Source organism: Rhinoderma darwinii, unplaced genomic scaffold (assembly GCF_050947455.1).
Source record: "Rhinoderma darwinii isolate aRhiDar2 unplaced genomic scaffold, aRhiDar2.hap1 Scaffold_647, whole genome shotgun sequence".
Lineage (NCBI taxonomy): Eukaryota > Metazoa > Chordata > Amphibia > Anura > Rhinodermatidae > Rhinoderma > Rhinoderma darwinii.
In genome coordinates this window covers 24,385-37,100 of record NW_027464203.1, presented here as the reverse complement: position 1 = coordinate 37,100, position 12,716 = coordinate 24,385, and the positions used below count along the sequence as shown (strand labels likewise).

The following is a 12,716-nucleotide window of genomic DNA, read 5'->3' as shown; positions in this document are numbered from 1 at the left end:
AAGGCCTCAGCTAGTACCAGTGTGGGAGACTGTCTGGGAATCCGTGGTGCGGTTGAATTTTTATTATGTCGTTCAGATTTTGTTTCACAATCGATTAAAAAGGACTATGGATTAAAGCATTTAATGTCAATGGCCATTCTAGGCTGAATGTCCCTGCTTTCGTCAGATCGCAGAAGTTACACAGCTTAAGGCCTCGCTAGTACCAGTGTGGGAGACTGTCTGGGAATCCGTAGTGCGGTTGACTTTTTATTATGTCGTTTAGATTTTGTTTCACAATAGATTAAATAGGACTATGGATTAAAACATTTAACGTCAATGGCCATTCTAAGCTGAATGTGCCTGCTCTCGTCAGAACTCAGAAGTTACACAGCTTAAGGCCTCGCTAGTACCAGTGTGGGAGACTGTCTGGGAATCCGTGGTGCGGTTGAATTTTTATTATGTCGTTTAGATTTTGTTTCACAATCGATTAAAAAGGACTATGGATTAAAGCTTTTAATGTCAATTGCCATTCTAAGCTGAATGTCCCTGCTCTCGTCAGATCGCAGAAGTTACACAGCTTAAGGCCTCACTAGTACCAGTGTGGGAGACTGTCTGGGAATCCGGGGTGCGGTTGACTTTTTATTATGTCGTTTAGATTTTGTTTCACAATCGATTAAAAAGGACTATGGATGAAAGCATTTAATGTCAATGGCAATTCTAAGCTGAATGTGCCTGCTCTCGTCAGATCGCAGAAGTTACACAGCTTAAGGCCTCGCTAGAACCAGTGTGGGAGACTGTCTGGGAATCCGTGGTGCGGTTGACTTTTTATTATGTCGTTTAGATTTTGTTTCACAATCGATTAAAAAGGACTATGGATTAAAGCATTTAATGTCAATGGCCATTCTAAGCTGAATGTGCCTGCTCTCGTCAGATCGCAGAAGTTACACAGCTTAAGGCCTCGCTAGTACCAGTGTGGGAGACTGTCTGGGAATCCGTGGTGTGGTTGACTTTTTATTATGTCGTTTAGATTTTGTTTCACAATAGATTAAATAGGACTATGGATTAAAGCATTTAACGTCAATGGCCATTCTAAGCCGAATGTGCCTGCTCTCGTCAGAACGCAGAAGTTACACAGCTTAAGGCCTCGCTAGTACCAGTGTGGGAGACTGTCTGGGAAGCCGTGGTGCGGTTGTCTTTTTATTATGTCGTTTAGATTTTGTTTCACAATCGATTAAAAAGGACTATGGATTAAGGCTTTTAATGTCAATGGCCATTCTAAGCTGAATGTGCCTGCTCTCGTCAGATCGCAGAAGTTACACAGCTTAAGGCCTCGCTAGTACCAGTGTGTGAGACTGTCTGGGAATCCGTGGTGCGGTTGACTTTTTATTATGTCGTTTAGATTTTGTTTCACAATCGATTAAAAAGGACTATGGATTAAAGCATTTAATGTCAATGGCCATTCTAAGCTGAATGTCCCTGCTCTCGTCAGATCGCAGAAGTTACACAGCTTAAGGACTCGCTAGTACCAGTGTGGGAGACTGTCTGGGAATCCGTGGTGCGGTTGACTTTTTATTATGTCGTTTAGATTTTGTTTCACAATCGATTAAAAAGGACTATGGATTAAAGCATTTAATGTCAATGGCCATTCTAAGCTGAATGTGCCTGCTCTCGTCAGGTCGCAGAAGTTACACAGCTTAAGGCCTCGCTAGTACCAGTGTGGGAGACTGTCTGGGAATCCGTGGTGCGGTTGACTTTTTATTATGTCGTTTAGATTTTGTTTCACAATCGATTAAAAAGGACTATGGATTAAAGCATTTAATGTCAATGGCCATTCTAAGCTGAATGTGCCTGCTCTCGTCAGATTGCAGAAATTACACAGCTTAAGGCCTCGCTAGTACCAGTGTGGGAGACTCTCTGGGAATCCGTGGGGCGGTTGACTTTTTATTATGTTGTTTAGATTTTGTTTCACAATAGATTAAATAGGACTATGGATTAAGGCTTTTAATGTCAATGGCCGTTCTAAGCTGAATGTGCCTGCTCTCGTCAAATCGCAGAAGTTACACAGCTTAAGGCCTCGCTAGTACCAGTGTGGTAGACTCTCTGGGAATCCGTGGGGCGGTTGACTTTTTATTATGTTGTTTAGATTTTGTTTCACAATCGATTAAAAAGGACTATGGATTAAAGCATTTAATGTCAATGGCCATTCTAAGCTGAATGTGCCTGCTCTAGTCAGATCGCAGAAGTTACACAGCTTAAGGCCTCGCTAGTACCAGTGTGGGAGACTGTCTGGGAATCCGTGGTGCGGTTGACTTTTTATTATGTCGTTTAGATTTTGTTTCACAATCGATTAAAAAGGACTATGGATTAAAGCATTTAATGTCAATGGCCATTCTAAGCTGAATGTGCCTGCTCTCATCAGATCTCAGAAGTTACACAGCTTAAGGCCTCGCTAGTACCATTGTGGGAGACTGTCTGGGAATCCGTGGTGCGGTTGGCTTTTTATTATGTTGTTTAGATTTTGTTTCACAATAGATTAAATAGGACTATGGATTAAGGCTTTTAATGTCAATGGCTATTCTAAGCTGAATGTGCCTGCTCTCGTCAGATCGCAGAAGTTACACAGCTTAAGCCCTCGCTAGTACCAGTGTGGGAGACTGTCTGGGAATCCGTGGTGCGGTTGAATTTTTATTATGTCGTTCAGATTTTGTTTCACAATCGATTAAAAAGGACTATGGATTAAAGCATTTAATGTCAATGGCCATTCTAGGCTGAATGTCCCTGCTCTCGTCAGATCGCAGAAGTTACACAGCTTAAGGCCTCGCTAGTACCAGTGTGGGAGACTGTCTGGGAATCCGTAGTGCGGTTGACTTTTTATTATGTCGTTTAGATTTTGTTTCACAATAGATTAAATAGGACTATGGATTAAAACATTTAACGTCAATGGCCATTCTAAGCTGAATGTGCCTGCTCTCGTCAGATCGCAGAAGTTACACAGCTTAAGGCCTCGCTAGTACCAGTGTGGGAGACTGTCTGGGAATCCGTGGTGCGGTTGACTTTTTATTATGTCGTTTAGATTTTGTTTCACAATAGATTAAATAGGACTATGGATTAAAGCATTTAACGTCAATGGCCATTCTAAGCTGAATGTGCCTGCTCTCGTCAGAACGCAGAAGTTACACAGCTTAAGGCCTCGCTAGTACCAGTGTGGGAGACTGTCTGGGAATCCGTGGTGCGGTTGTCTTTTTATTATGTCGTTTAGATTTTGTTTCACAATCGATTAAAAAGGACTATGGATTAAAGCATTTAATGTCAATGGCCATTCTAAGCTGAATGTGCCTGCTCTCGTCAGATCGCAGAAGTTACACAGCTTAAGGCCTCGCTAGTACCAGTGTGGGAGACTGTCTGGGAATCCGTGGTGCGGTTGCCTTTTTATTATGTGGTTTAGATTTTGTTTCACAATAGATTAAATAGGACTATGGATTAAGGCTTTTAATGTCAATGGCCATTCTAAGCTGAATGTGCCTGCTCTCGTCAGATCGCAGAAGTTACACAGCTTAAGGCCTCGCTAGTACCAGTGTGTGAGACTGTCTTGGAATCCGTGGTGCGGTTGACTTTTTATTATGTCGTTTAGATTTTGTTTCACAATCGATTAAAAAGGACTATGGATTAAAGCATTTAATGTCAATGGCCATTCTAAGCTGAATGTGCCTGCTCTCGTCAGGTCGCAGAAGTTACACAGCTTAAGGCCTCGCTAGTACCAGTGTGGGAGACTGTGTGGGAATCCGTGGTGCGGTTGACTTTTTATTATGTCGTTTAGATTTTGTTTCACAATCGATTAAAAAGGACTATGGATTAAAGCATTTAATGTCAATGGCCATTCTAAGCTAAATGTGCCTGCTCTCGTTAGATCGCAGAAGTTACACAGCTTTACGCCTCGCTAGTACCAGTGTGGGAGACTGTCTGGGAATCCGTGGTGCGGTTGACTTTTTATTATGTCGTTTAGATTTTGTTTCACAATAGATTAAATAGGACTATGGATTAAAGCATTTAATGTCAATGGCCATTCTAAGCTGAATGTGCCTGCTCTCGTAAGATCGCAGAAGTTACACAGCTTAAGGCCTCGCTAGTACCAGTGTGGGAGACTGTCTGGGAATCCGTGGTGCGGTTGACTTTTTATTATGTCGTTTAGATTTTGTTTCACAATCGATTAAAAAGGACTATGGATTAAAGCATTTAATGTCAATGGCCATTCTAAGCTGAATGTGCCTGCTCTCGTCAGATCGCAGAAATTACACAGCTTAAGGCCTCGCTAGTACCAGTGTGGGAGACTGTCTGGGAATCCGTGGTGCGGTTGACTTTTTATTATGTCGTTTAGATTTTGTTTCACAATCGATTAAAAAGGACTATGGATTAAAGCATTTAATGTCAATGGCCATTCTAAGCTGAATGTGCCTGCTCTCGTCAGATCGCAGAAGTTACACAGCTTAAGGCCTCGCTAGTACCAGTGTGGGAGACTGTCTGGGAATCCGTGGTGTGGTTGACTTTTTATTATGTCGTTTAGATTTTGTTTCACAATAGATTAAAAAGGACTATGGATTAAAGCATTTAATGTCAATGGCCATTCTAAGCTGAATGTCCCTGCTCTCGTCAGATTGCAGAAATTACACAGCTTAAGGCCTCGCTAGTACCAGTGTGGGAGACTCTCTGGGAATCCGTGGGGCGGTTGACTTTTTATTATGTTGTTTAGATTTTGTTTCACAATAGATTAAATAGGACTATGGATTAAGGCTTTTAATGTCAATGGCCATTCTAAGCTGAATGTGCCTGCTCTCGTCAAATCGCAGAAGTTACACAGCTTAAGGCCTCGCTAGTACCAGTGTGGGAGACTCTCTGGGAATCCGTGGGGCGGTTGACTTTTTATTATGTTGTTTAGATTTTGTTTCACAATCGATTAAAAAGGACTATGGATTAAAGCATTTAATGTCAATGGCCATTCTAAGCTGAATGTGCCTGCTCTCATCAGATCTCAGAAGTTACACAGCTTAAGGCCTCGCTAGTACCAGTGTGGGAGACTGTCTGGGAATCCGTGGTGCGGTTGGCTTTTTATTATGTTGTTTAGATTTTGTTTCACAATAGATTAAATAGGACTATGGATTAAGGCTTTTAATGTCAATGGCTATTCTAAGCTGAATGTGCCTGCTCTCGTCAGATCGCAGAAGTTACACAGCTTAAGGCCTCGCTAGTACCAGTGTGGGAGACTGTCTGGGAATCCGTGGTGCGGTTGACTTTTTATTACGTCGTTTAGATTTTGTTTCACAATAGATTAAATAGGACTATGGATTAAAGCATTTAACGTCAATGGCCATTCTAAGCTGAATGTGCCTGCTCTCGTCAGATCGCAGAAGTTACACAGCTTAAGGCCTCGCTAGTACCAGTGTGGGAGACTGTCTGGGAATCCGTGGTGCGGTTGACTTTTTATTATGTCGTTTAGATTTTGTTTCACAACAGATTAAATAGGACTATGGATTAACGCACTTAACGTCAATGGCCATTCTAAGCTGAATGTGCCTGCTCTCGTCAGAACGCAGAAGTTACACAGCTTAAGGCCTCGCTAGTACCAGTGTGGGAGACTGTCTGGGAATCCGTGGTGCGGTTGAAATTTTATTATGTCGTTTAGATTTTGTTTCACAATCGATTAAAAAGGACTATGGATTAAAGCATTTAATGGCAATGGCCATTCTAAGCTGAATGTCCCTGCTCTCGTCAGATCGCAGAAGTTACACAGCTTAAGGCCTCGCTAGTACCAGTGTGGGAGACTGTCTGGGAATCCGTGGTGTGGTTGACTTTTTATTATGTTTAGATTTTGTTTCACAATAGATTAAATAGGACTATGGATTAAGGCTTTTAATGTCAATGGCCATTCTAAGCTGAATGTGCCTGCTCTCGTCAGATCGCAGAAGTTACACAGCTTAAGGCCTCGCTAGTACCAGTGTGGGAGACTGTCTGGGAATCCGTGGTGCGGTTGACTTTTTATTATGTCGTTTAGATTTTGTTTCACAATCGATTAAAAAGGACTATGGATTAAAGCGTTTAATGTCAATTGCCATTCTAAGCTGAATGTCCCTGCTCTCGTCAGATCGCAGAAGTTACACAGCTTAAGGCCTCGCTAGTACCAGTGTGGGAGACTGTCTGGGAATCCGGGGTGCGGTTGACTTTTTATTATGTCGTTTAGATTTTGTTTCACAATCGATTAAAAAGGACTATGGATTAAAGCATTTAATGTCAATGGCCATTCTAAGCTGAATGTGCCTGCTCTCGTAAGATCGCAGAAGTTACACAGCTTAAGGCCTCGCTAGTACCAGTGTGGGAGACTGTCTGGGAATCCGTGGTGCGGTTGACTTTTTATTACGTCGTTTAGATTTTGTTTCACAATAGATTAAATAGGACTATGGATTAAAGCATTTAACGTCAATGGCCATTCTAAGCTGAATGTGCCTGCTCTCGTCAGATCGCAGAAGTTACACAGCTTAAGGCCTCGCTAGTACCAGTGTGGGAGACTGTCTGGGAATCCGTGGTGCGGTTGACTTTTTATTACGTCGTTTAGATTTTGTTTCACAATAGATTAAATAGGACTATGGATTAAAGCATTTAACGTCAATGGCCATTCTAAGCTGAATGTGCCTGCTCTCGTCAGATCGCAGAAGTTACACAGCTTAAGGCCTCGCTAGTACCAGTGTGGGAGACTGTCTGGGAATCCGTGGTGCGGTTGAATTTTTATTATGTCGTTTAGATTTTGTTTCACAATAGATTAAATAGGACTATGGATTAAAGCATTTAACGTCAATGGCCATTCGAAGCTGAATGTGCCTACTCTCGTCAGATCGCAGAAGTTACACAGCATAAGCCCTCGCTAGTACCAGTGTGGGAGACTGTCTGGGAATCCGTGGTGCGGTTGACTTTTTATTATGTCGTTTAGATTTTGTTTCACAATAGATTAAATAGGACTATGGATTAAAGCATTTAACGTCAATGGCCATTCGAAGCTGAATGTGCCTACTCTCGTCAGATCGCAGAAGTTACACAGCATAAGCCCTCGCTAGTACCAGTGTGGGAGACTGTCTGGGAATCCGTGGTGCGGTTGACTTTTTATTATGTCGTTTAGATTTTGTTTCACAATCGATTAAAAAGGACTATGGATTAAAGCATTTAATGTCAATGGCCATTCTAAGCTGAATGTGCCTGCTCTCGTCAGATCGCAGAAGTTACACAGCTTAAGGCCTCGCTAGTACCAGTGTGGGAGACTGTCTGGGAATCCGTGGTGCCGTTGCCTTTTTATTATGTCTTTTAGATTTTGTTTCACAATCGATTAAATAGGACTATGGATTAAAGCATTTAACGTCAATGGCCATTCTAAGCTGAATGTGCATGCTCTCGTCAGATCGCAGAAGTTACACAGCTTAAGGCCTCTCTAGTACCAGTGTGGGAGACTGTCTGGGAATCAGTGGTGCGGTTGACTTTTTATTATGTCGTTTAGATTTTGTTTCACAATCGATTAAATAGGACTATGGATTAAAGCATTTAACGTCAATGGCCATTCTAAGCTGAATGTGCATGCTCTCGTCAGATCGCAGAAGTTACACAGCTTAAGGCCTCGCTAGTACCAGTGTGGGAGACTGTCTGGGAATCCGTGGTGAGGTTGACTTTTTATTATGTCGTTTAGATTTTGTTTCACAATCGATGAAAAAGGACTATGGATTAAAGCATTTAATGTCAATGGCCATTCTAAGCTGAATGTGACTGCTCTCGTCAGATCGCAGAAGTTACACAGCTTAAGGCCTCGCTAGTACCAGTGTGGGAGACTGTCTGGGAATCTGTGGTGCGGTTGACTTTTTATTATGTCGTTTAGATTTTGTTTCACAATAGATTAAATAGGACTATGGATTAAAGCATTTAACGTCAATGGCCATTCTAAGCTGAATGTGCCTGCTCTCGTCAGAACGCAGAAGTTACACAGCTTAAGGCCTCGCTAGTACCAGTGTGGGAGACTGTCTGGGAATCCGTGGTGCGGTTGTCTTTTTATTATGTCGTTTAGATTTTGTTTCACAATCGATTAAAAAGGACTATGGATTAAAGCATTTAACGTCAATGGCCATTCTAAGCTGAATGTGCCTGCTCTCGTCAGATCGCAGAAGTTACACAGCTTAAGGCCTCGCTAGTACCAGTGTGGGAGACTGTATGGAAATCCGTGGTGCGGTTGACTTTTTATTATGTCGTTTAGATTTTGTTTCAAAATAGATTAAATAGGACTATGTATTAAAGCATTTAACGTCAATGGCCATTCTAAGCTGAATGTGCCTGCTCTCGTCAGAACGCAGAAGTTACACAGCTTAAGGCCTGGCTAGAACCAGTGTGGGAGACTGTCTGGGAATCCGTGGTGCGTTTGAATTTTTATTATGTCGTTTAGATTTTGTTTCACAATCGATTAAAAAGGACTATGGATTAAAGCGTTTAATGTCAATGGCCATTCTAAGCTGAATGTGCCTGCTCTCGTCAGATCGCAGAAGTTACACAGCTTAAGGCCTCGCTAGTACCAGTGTGGGAGACTGTCTGGGAATCCGTGGTGCGGTTGACTTTGTATTATGTTGTTTAGATTTTGTTTCACAATCGATTAAAAAGGACTATGGATTAAAGCATTTAATGTCAATGGCCATTCTAAGCTGAATGTGCCTGCTCTCGTCAGATCGCAGAAGTTACACAGCTTAAGGCTTTGCTAGTACCAGGGTGGGAGACTGTCTGGGAATCCGTGGTGCGGTTGACTATTTATTATGTCGTTTAGATTTTGTTTCACAATAGATTAAATAGGACTATGGATTAAAGCATTTAACGTCAATGGCCATTCTAAGCTGTATGTGCCTGCTCTCGTCAGAACGCAGAAGTTACACAGCTTAAGGCCTCGCTAGTACCAGTGTGGGAAACTGTCTGGGAATCCGTGGTGCGGTTGAATTTTTATTATGTCGTTTAGATTTTGTTTCACAATCGATTAAAAAGGACTATGTATTAAAGCATTTAATGTCAATGGCCATTCTAAGCTGAATGTCCCTGCTCTCGTCAGATCGCAGAAGTTACACAGCTTAAGGCCTCGCTAGTACCAGTGTGGGAGACTGTCTGGGAATCCGTGGTGCGGTTGACTTTTTATTATGTCGTTTAGATGTTGTTTCACAATCGATTAAAAAGGACTATGGATTAAAGCATTTAATGTCAATGGCCATTCTAAGCTGAATGTGCCTGCTCTCGTTAGATCGCAGAAGTTACACAGCTTAACGCCTCGCTAGTACCAGTGTGGGAGACTGTCTGGGAATCCGTGGTGCAGTTGACTTTTTATTATGTCGTTTAGATTTTGTTTCACAATCGATTAAAAAGGACTATGTATTAAAGCATTTAATGTCAATGGCCATTCTAAGCTGAATGTCCCTGCTCTCGTCAGATCGCAGAAGTTACACAGCTTAAGGCCTCGCTAGTACCAGTGTGGGAGACTGTCTGGGAATCCGTGGTGCGGTTGACTTTTTATTATGTCGTTTAGATTTTGTTTCACAATCGATTAAAAAGGACTATGGATTAAAGCATTTAATGTCAATGGCCATTCTAAGCTGAATGTGCCTGCTCTCGTCGGATCACAGAAGTTACACAGCTTAAGGCCTCGCTAGTACCAGTGTGGGAGACTGTCTGGGAGTCCGTGGTGCGGTTGACTTTTTATTATGTCGTTTAGATTTTGTTTCACAATAGATTAAATAGGACTATGGATTAAAGCATTTAACGTCAATGGCCATTCTAAGCTGAATGTGCCTGCTCTCGTCAGAACGCAGAACTTACACAGCTTAAGGCCTCGCTAGTACCAGTGTGGGAGACTGTCTGGGAATCCGTGGTGCGGTTGACTTTTTATTATGTCGTTTAGATTTTGTTTCACAATAGATTAAATAGGACTATGGATTAAAGCATTTAACGTCAATGGCCATTCTAAGCTGAATGTGCCTGCTCTCGTCAGAACGCAGAACTTACACAGCTTAAGGCCTCGCTAGTACCAGTGTGGGAGACTGTCTGGGAATCCGTGGTGCGGTTGAATTTTTATTATGTCGTTTAGATTTTGTTTCACAATCGATTAAAAAGGACTATGGATTAAAGCATTTAATGTCAATGGCCTTTCTAAGCTGAATGTCCCTGCTCTCGTCAGATCGCAGAAGTTACACAGCTTAAGGCCTCGCTAGTACCAGTGTGGGAGACTGTCTGGGAATCCTTGGTGCGGTAGACTTTTTATTATGTCGTTTAGATTTTGTTTCACAATCGATTAAAAAGGACTATGGATTAAAGCATTTAATGTCAATGGCAATTCTAAGCTGAATGTGCCTGCTCTCGTTAGATCGCAGAAGTTACACAGCTTAAGCCCTCGCTAGTACCAGTGTGGGAGAGTATCTGGGAATCCGTGGTGCGGTTGACTTTTTATTATGTCGTTTAGATTTTGTTTCACAATCGATTAAAAAGGACTATGGATTAAAGCATTTCATGTCAATGGCCATTCTAAGCTGAATGTGCCTGCTCTCGTTAGATCGCAGAAGTTACACAACTTAACGCCTCGCTAGTACCAGTGTGGGAGACTGTCTGGGAATCCGTGGTGCGGTTGCCTTTTTATTATGTCGTTTAGATTTTGTTTCACAATAGATTAAATAGGACTATGGATTAAAGCATTTAACGTCAATGGCTATTCTAAGCTGAATGTGCCTGCTCTCGTCAGATCGCAGATGTTACACAGCTTAAGGCCTCGCTAGTACCAGTGTGGGAGACTGTCTGGGAATCTGTGGTGCGGTTGAATTTTTATTATGTCGTTTAGATTTTGTTTCACAATCGATTAAAAAGGACTATGGATTAAAGCATTTAATGTCAATGGCCATTCTAAGCTGAATGTCCCTGCTCTCGTCAGATCGCAGAAGTTACACAGCTTAAGGCCTTGCTAGTACCAGTGTTGGAGACTGTCTGGGAATCCGTGGTGCGGTTGACTTTTTATTATGTTGTTTAGATTTTGTTTCACAATCGATTAAAAAGGACTATGGATTAAGGCATTTAATGTCAATGGCCATTCTAAGCTGAATGTACCTGCTCTCGTCAGATCGCAGAAGTTACACAGCTTAAGGCCTCGCTAGTACCAGTGTGGGAGACTGTCTGGGAATCCGTGGTGCGGTTGACTTTTTATTATGTCGTTTAGATTTTGTTTCACAATCGATTAAAAAGGACTATGGATTAAAGCATTTAATGTCAATGGCCATTCTAAGCTGAATGTGCCTGCTCTCGTCGGATCACAGAAGTTACACAGCTTAAGGCCTCGCTAGTACCAGTGTGGGAGACTGTCTGGGAATCCGTGGTGCGGTTGACTTTTTATTATGTCGTTTAGATTTTGTTTCACAATAGATTAAATAGGACTATGGATTAAAGCATTTAACGTCAATGGCCATTCTAAGCTGAATGTGCCTGCTCTCGTCAGAACGCAGAACTTACACAGCTTAAGGCCTCGCTAGTACCAGTGTGGGAGACTGTCTGGGAATCCGTGGTGCGGTTGACTTTTTATTATGTCGTTTAGATTTTGTTTCACAATAGATTAAATAGGACTATGGATTAAAGCATTTAACGTCAATGGCCATTCTAAGCTGAATGTGCCTGCTCTCGTCAGAACGCAGAACTTACACAGCTTAAGGCCTCGCTAGTACCAGTGTGGGAGACTGTCTGGGAATCCGTGGTGCGGTTGAATTTTTATTATGTCGTTTAGATTTTGTTTCACAATCGATTAAAAAGGACTATGGATTAAAGCATTTAATGTCAATGGCCTTTCTAAGCTGAATGTCCCTGCTCTCGTCAGATCGCAGAAGTTATACAGCTTAAGGCCTCGCTAGTACCAGTGTGGGAGACTGTCTGGGAATCCGTGGTGCGGTTGACTTTTTATTATGTTGTTTAGATTTTGTTTCACAATAGATTAAATAGGACTATGGATTAAGGCTTTTAATGTCAATGGCCATTCTAAGCTGAATGTACCTGCTCTCGTCAGATCGCAGAAGTTACACAGCTTAAGGCCTCGCTAGTACCAGTGTGGGAGACTGTCTGGGAATCCTTGGTGCGGTAGACTTTTTATTATGTCGTTTAGATTTTGTTTCACAATCGATTAAAAAGGACTATGGATTAAAGCATTTAATGTCAATGGCAATTCTAAGCTGAATGTGCCTGCTCTCGTTAGATCGCAGAAGTTACACAGCTTAAGCCCTCGCTAGTACCAGTGTGGGAGAGTGTCTGGGAATCCGTGGTGCGGTTGACTTTTTATTATGTCGTTTAGATTTTGTTTCACAATCGATTAAAAAGGACTATGGATTAAAGCATTTCATGTCAATGGCCATTCTAAGCTGAATGTGCCTGCTCTCGTTAGATCGCAGAAGTTACACAGCTTAACGCCTCGCTAGTACCAGTGTGGGAGACTGTCTGGGAATCCGTGGTGCGGTTGCCTTTTTATTATGTCGTTTAGATTTTGTTTCACAATAGATTAAATAGGACTATGGATTAAATAGCATTTAACGTCAATGGCTATTCTAAGCTGAATGTGCCTGCTCTCGTCAGATCGCAGATGTTACACAGCTTAAGGCCTCGCTAGTACCAGTGTGGGAGACTGTCTGGGAATCTGTGGTGCGGTTGAATTTTTATTATGT

At 42.1% G+C, this 12,716-nt stretch overlaps 57 pseudogenes; all 57 read left to right on the top strand.

Moving 5' to 3' along the window:
* Positions 1 to 125: 125 nt before the first annotated feature.
* On the top strand, positions 126 to 244 carry LOC142727064 (5S ribosomal RNA; annotated as a pseudogene).
* A 67-nt stretch (positions 245 to 311) lies between these two features.
* Positions 312 to 430, top strand: LOC142727535 (5S ribosomal RNA; annotated as a pseudogene).
* A 253-nt stretch (positions 431 to 683) lies between these two features.
* LOC142726999 (5S ribosomal RNA) lies at positions 684 to 802 on the top strand (annotated as a pseudogene).
* Positions 803 to 869: 67 nt separating this feature from the next.
* Positions 870 to 988, top strand: LOC142727276 (5S ribosomal RNA; annotated as a pseudogene).
* Positions 989 to 1,055: 67 nt separating this feature from the next.
* On the top strand, positions 1,056 to 1,174 carry LOC142727420 (5S ribosomal RNA; annotated as a pseudogene).
* Positions 1,175 to 1,241: 67 nt separating this feature from the next.
* LOC142727531 (5S ribosomal RNA) lies at positions 1,242 to 1,360 on the top strand (annotated as a pseudogene).
* A 67-nt stretch (positions 1,361 to 1,427) lies between these two features.
* On the top strand, positions 1,428 to 1,546 carry LOC142727605 (5S ribosomal RNA; annotated as a pseudogene).
* Positions 1,547 to 1,613: 67 nt separating this feature from the next.
* LOC142727315 (5S ribosomal RNA) lies at positions 1,614 to 1,732 on the top strand (annotated as a pseudogene).
* Positions 1,733 to 2,171: 439 nt separating this feature from the next.
* LOC142727479 (5S ribosomal RNA) lies at positions 2,172 to 2,290 on the top strand (annotated as a pseudogene).
* Positions 2,291 to 2,357: 67 nt separating this feature from the next.
* LOC142727457 (5S ribosomal RNA) lies at positions 2,358 to 2,476 on the top strand (annotated as a pseudogene).
* A 67-nt stretch (positions 2,477 to 2,543) lies between these two features.
* LOC142727056 (5S ribosomal RNA) lies at positions 2,544 to 2,662 on the top strand (annotated as a pseudogene).
* A 67-nt stretch (positions 2,663 to 2,729) lies between these two features.
* LOC142727594 (5S ribosomal RNA) lies at positions 2,730 to 2,848 on the top strand (annotated as a pseudogene).
* A 67-nt stretch (positions 2,849 to 2,915) lies between these two features.
* Positions 2,916 to 3,034, top strand: LOC142727564 (5S ribosomal RNA; annotated as a pseudogene).
* A 67-nt stretch (positions 3,035 to 3,101) lies between these two features.
* LOC142727202 (5S ribosomal RNA) lies at positions 3,102 to 3,220 on the top strand (annotated as a pseudogene).
* Positions 3,221 to 3,287: 67 nt separating this feature from the next.
* On the top strand, positions 3,288 to 3,405 carry LOC142727692 (5S ribosomal RNA; annotated as a pseudogene).
* A 68-nt stretch (positions 3,406 to 3,473) lies between these two features.
* On the top strand, positions 3,474 to 3,592 carry LOC142726980 (5S ribosomal RNA; annotated as a pseudogene).
* A 67-nt stretch (positions 3,593 to 3,659) lies between these two features.
* Positions 3,660 to 3,778, top strand: LOC142727391 (5S ribosomal RNA; annotated as a pseudogene).
* Positions 3,779 to 3,845: 67 nt separating this feature from the next.
* Positions 3,846 to 3,964, top strand: LOC142727105 (5S ribosomal RNA; annotated as a pseudogene).
* Positions 3,965 to 4,031: 67 nt separating this feature from the next.
* Positions 4,032 to 4,150, top strand: LOC142727266 (5S ribosomal RNA; annotated as a pseudogene).
* A 67-nt stretch (positions 4,151 to 4,217) lies between these two features.
* Positions 4,218 to 4,336, top strand: LOC142727367 (5S ribosomal RNA; annotated as a pseudogene).
* Positions 4,337 to 4,403: 67 nt separating this feature from the next.
* On the top strand, positions 4,404 to 4,522 carry LOC142727275 (5S ribosomal RNA; annotated as a pseudogene).
* A 439-nt stretch (positions 4,523 to 4,961) lies between these two features.
* On the top strand, positions 4,962 to 5,080 carry LOC142727394 (5S ribosomal RNA; annotated as a pseudogene).
* A 67-nt stretch (positions 5,081 to 5,147) lies between these two features.
* On the top strand, positions 5,148 to 5,266 carry LOC142727250 (5S ribosomal RNA; annotated as a pseudogene).
* Positions 5,267 to 5,333: 67 nt separating this feature from the next.
* Positions 5,334 to 5,452, top strand: LOC142727552 (5S ribosomal RNA; annotated as a pseudogene).
* A 68-nt stretch (positions 5,453 to 5,520) lies between these two features.
* Positions 5,521 to 5,637, top strand: LOC142727053 (5S ribosomal RNA; annotated as a pseudogene).
* Positions 5,638 to 5,705: 68 nt separating this feature from the next.
* On the top strand, positions 5,706 to 5,824 carry LOC142727570 (5S ribosomal RNA; annotated as a pseudogene).
* Positions 5,825 to 5,888: 64 nt separating this feature from the next.
* LOC142727540 (5S ribosomal RNA) lies at positions 5,889 to 6,007 on the top strand (annotated as a pseudogene).
* Positions 6,008 to 6,075: 68 nt separating this feature from the next.
* LOC142727112 (5S ribosomal RNA) lies at positions 6,076 to 6,192 on the top strand (annotated as a pseudogene).
* A 68-nt stretch (positions 6,193 to 6,260) lies between these two features.
* LOC142727265 (5S ribosomal RNA) lies at positions 6,261 to 6,379 on the top strand (annotated as a pseudogene).
* Positions 6,380 to 6,446: 67 nt separating this feature from the next.
* Positions 6,447 to 6,565, top strand: LOC142727528 (5S ribosomal RNA; annotated as a pseudogene).
* Positions 6,566 to 6,632: 67 nt separating this feature from the next.
* LOC142727368 (5S ribosomal RNA) lies at positions 6,633 to 6,751 on the top strand (annotated as a pseudogene).
* A 439-nt stretch (positions 6,752 to 7,190) lies between these two features.
* On the top strand, positions 7,191 to 7,309 carry LOC142726975 (5S ribosomal RNA; annotated as a pseudogene).
* Positions 7,310 to 7,376: 67 nt separating this feature from the next.
* LOC142727468 (5S ribosomal RNA) lies at positions 7,377 to 7,495 on the top strand (annotated as a pseudogene).
* A 67-nt stretch (positions 7,496 to 7,562) lies between these two features.
* On the top strand, positions 7,563 to 7,681 carry LOC142726979 (5S ribosomal RNA; annotated as a pseudogene).
* Positions 7,682 to 7,748: 67 nt separating this feature from the next.
* On the top strand, positions 7,749 to 7,867 carry LOC142727532 (5S ribosomal RNA; annotated as a pseudogene).
* Positions 7,868 to 7,934: 67 nt separating this feature from the next.
* On the top strand, positions 7,935 to 8,053 carry LOC142727201 (5S ribosomal RNA; annotated as a pseudogene).
* A 67-nt stretch (positions 8,054 to 8,120) lies between these two features.
* Positions 8,121 to 8,239, top strand: LOC142727466 (5S ribosomal RNA; annotated as a pseudogene).
* Positions 8,240 to 8,492: 253 nt separating this feature from the next.
* LOC142727516 (5S ribosomal RNA) lies at positions 8,493 to 8,611 on the top strand (annotated as a pseudogene).
* A 67-nt stretch (positions 8,612 to 8,678) lies between these two features.
* On the top strand, positions 8,679 to 8,797 carry LOC142727241 (5S ribosomal RNA; annotated as a pseudogene).
* A 67-nt stretch (positions 8,798 to 8,864) lies between these two features.
* LOC142727500 (5S ribosomal RNA) lies at positions 8,865 to 8,983 on the top strand (annotated as a pseudogene).
* A 67-nt stretch (positions 8,984 to 9,050) lies between these two features.
* On the top strand, positions 9,051 to 9,169 carry LOC142727218 (5S ribosomal RNA; annotated as a pseudogene).
* Positions 9,170 to 9,236: 67 nt separating this feature from the next.
* Positions 9,237 to 9,355, top strand: LOC142727619 (5S ribosomal RNA; annotated as a pseudogene).
* A 67-nt stretch (positions 9,356 to 9,422) lies between these two features.
* LOC142727217 (5S ribosomal RNA) lies at positions 9,423 to 9,541 on the top strand (annotated as a pseudogene).
* A 67-nt stretch (positions 9,542 to 9,608) lies between these two features.
* Positions 9,609 to 9,727, top strand: LOC142727592 (5S ribosomal RNA; annotated as a pseudogene).
* A 67-nt stretch (positions 9,728 to 9,794) lies between these two features.
* On the top strand, positions 9,795 to 9,913 carry LOC142727268 (5S ribosomal RNA; annotated as a pseudogene).
* A 67-nt stretch (positions 9,914 to 9,980) lies between these two features.
* On the top strand, positions 9,981 to 10,099 carry LOC142727519 (5S ribosomal RNA; annotated as a pseudogene).
* A 67-nt stretch (positions 10,100 to 10,166) lies between these two features.
* Positions 10,167 to 10,285, top strand: LOC142727059 (5S ribosomal RNA; annotated as a pseudogene).
* A 439-nt stretch (positions 10,286 to 10,724) lies between these two features.
* On the top strand, positions 10,725 to 10,843 carry LOC142727084 (5S ribosomal RNA; annotated as a pseudogene).
* A 67-nt stretch (positions 10,844 to 10,910) lies between these two features.
* On the top strand, positions 10,911 to 11,029 carry LOC142727515 (5S ribosomal RNA; annotated as a pseudogene).
* A 67-nt stretch (positions 11,030 to 11,096) lies between these two features.
* On the top strand, positions 11,097 to 11,215 carry LOC142727386 (5S ribosomal RNA; annotated as a pseudogene).
* A 67-nt stretch (positions 11,216 to 11,282) lies between these two features.
* LOC142727522 (5S ribosomal RNA) lies at positions 11,283 to 11,401 on the top strand (annotated as a pseudogene).
* Positions 11,402 to 11,468: 67 nt separating this feature from the next.
* Positions 11,469 to 11,587, top strand: LOC142727267 (5S ribosomal RNA; annotated as a pseudogene).
* Positions 11,588 to 11,654: 67 nt separating this feature from the next.
* LOC142727518 (5S ribosomal RNA) lies at positions 11,655 to 11,773 on the top strand (annotated as a pseudogene).
* A 67-nt stretch (positions 11,774 to 11,840) lies between these two features.
* On the top strand, positions 11,841 to 11,959 carry LOC142727437 (5S ribosomal RNA; annotated as a pseudogene).
* A 67-nt stretch (positions 11,960 to 12,026) lies between these two features.
* LOC142727430 (5S ribosomal RNA) lies at positions 12,027 to 12,145 on the top strand (annotated as a pseudogene).
* Positions 12,146 to 12,398: 253 nt separating this feature from the next.
* Positions 12,399 to 12,517, top strand: LOC142727035 (5S ribosomal RNA; annotated as a pseudogene).
* Positions 12,518 to 12,586: 69 nt separating this feature from the next.
* LOC142727083 (5S ribosomal RNA) lies at positions 12,587 to 12,705 on the top strand (annotated as a pseudogene).
* The last annotated feature ends 11 nt before the right edge of the window (positions 12,706 to 12,716 follow it).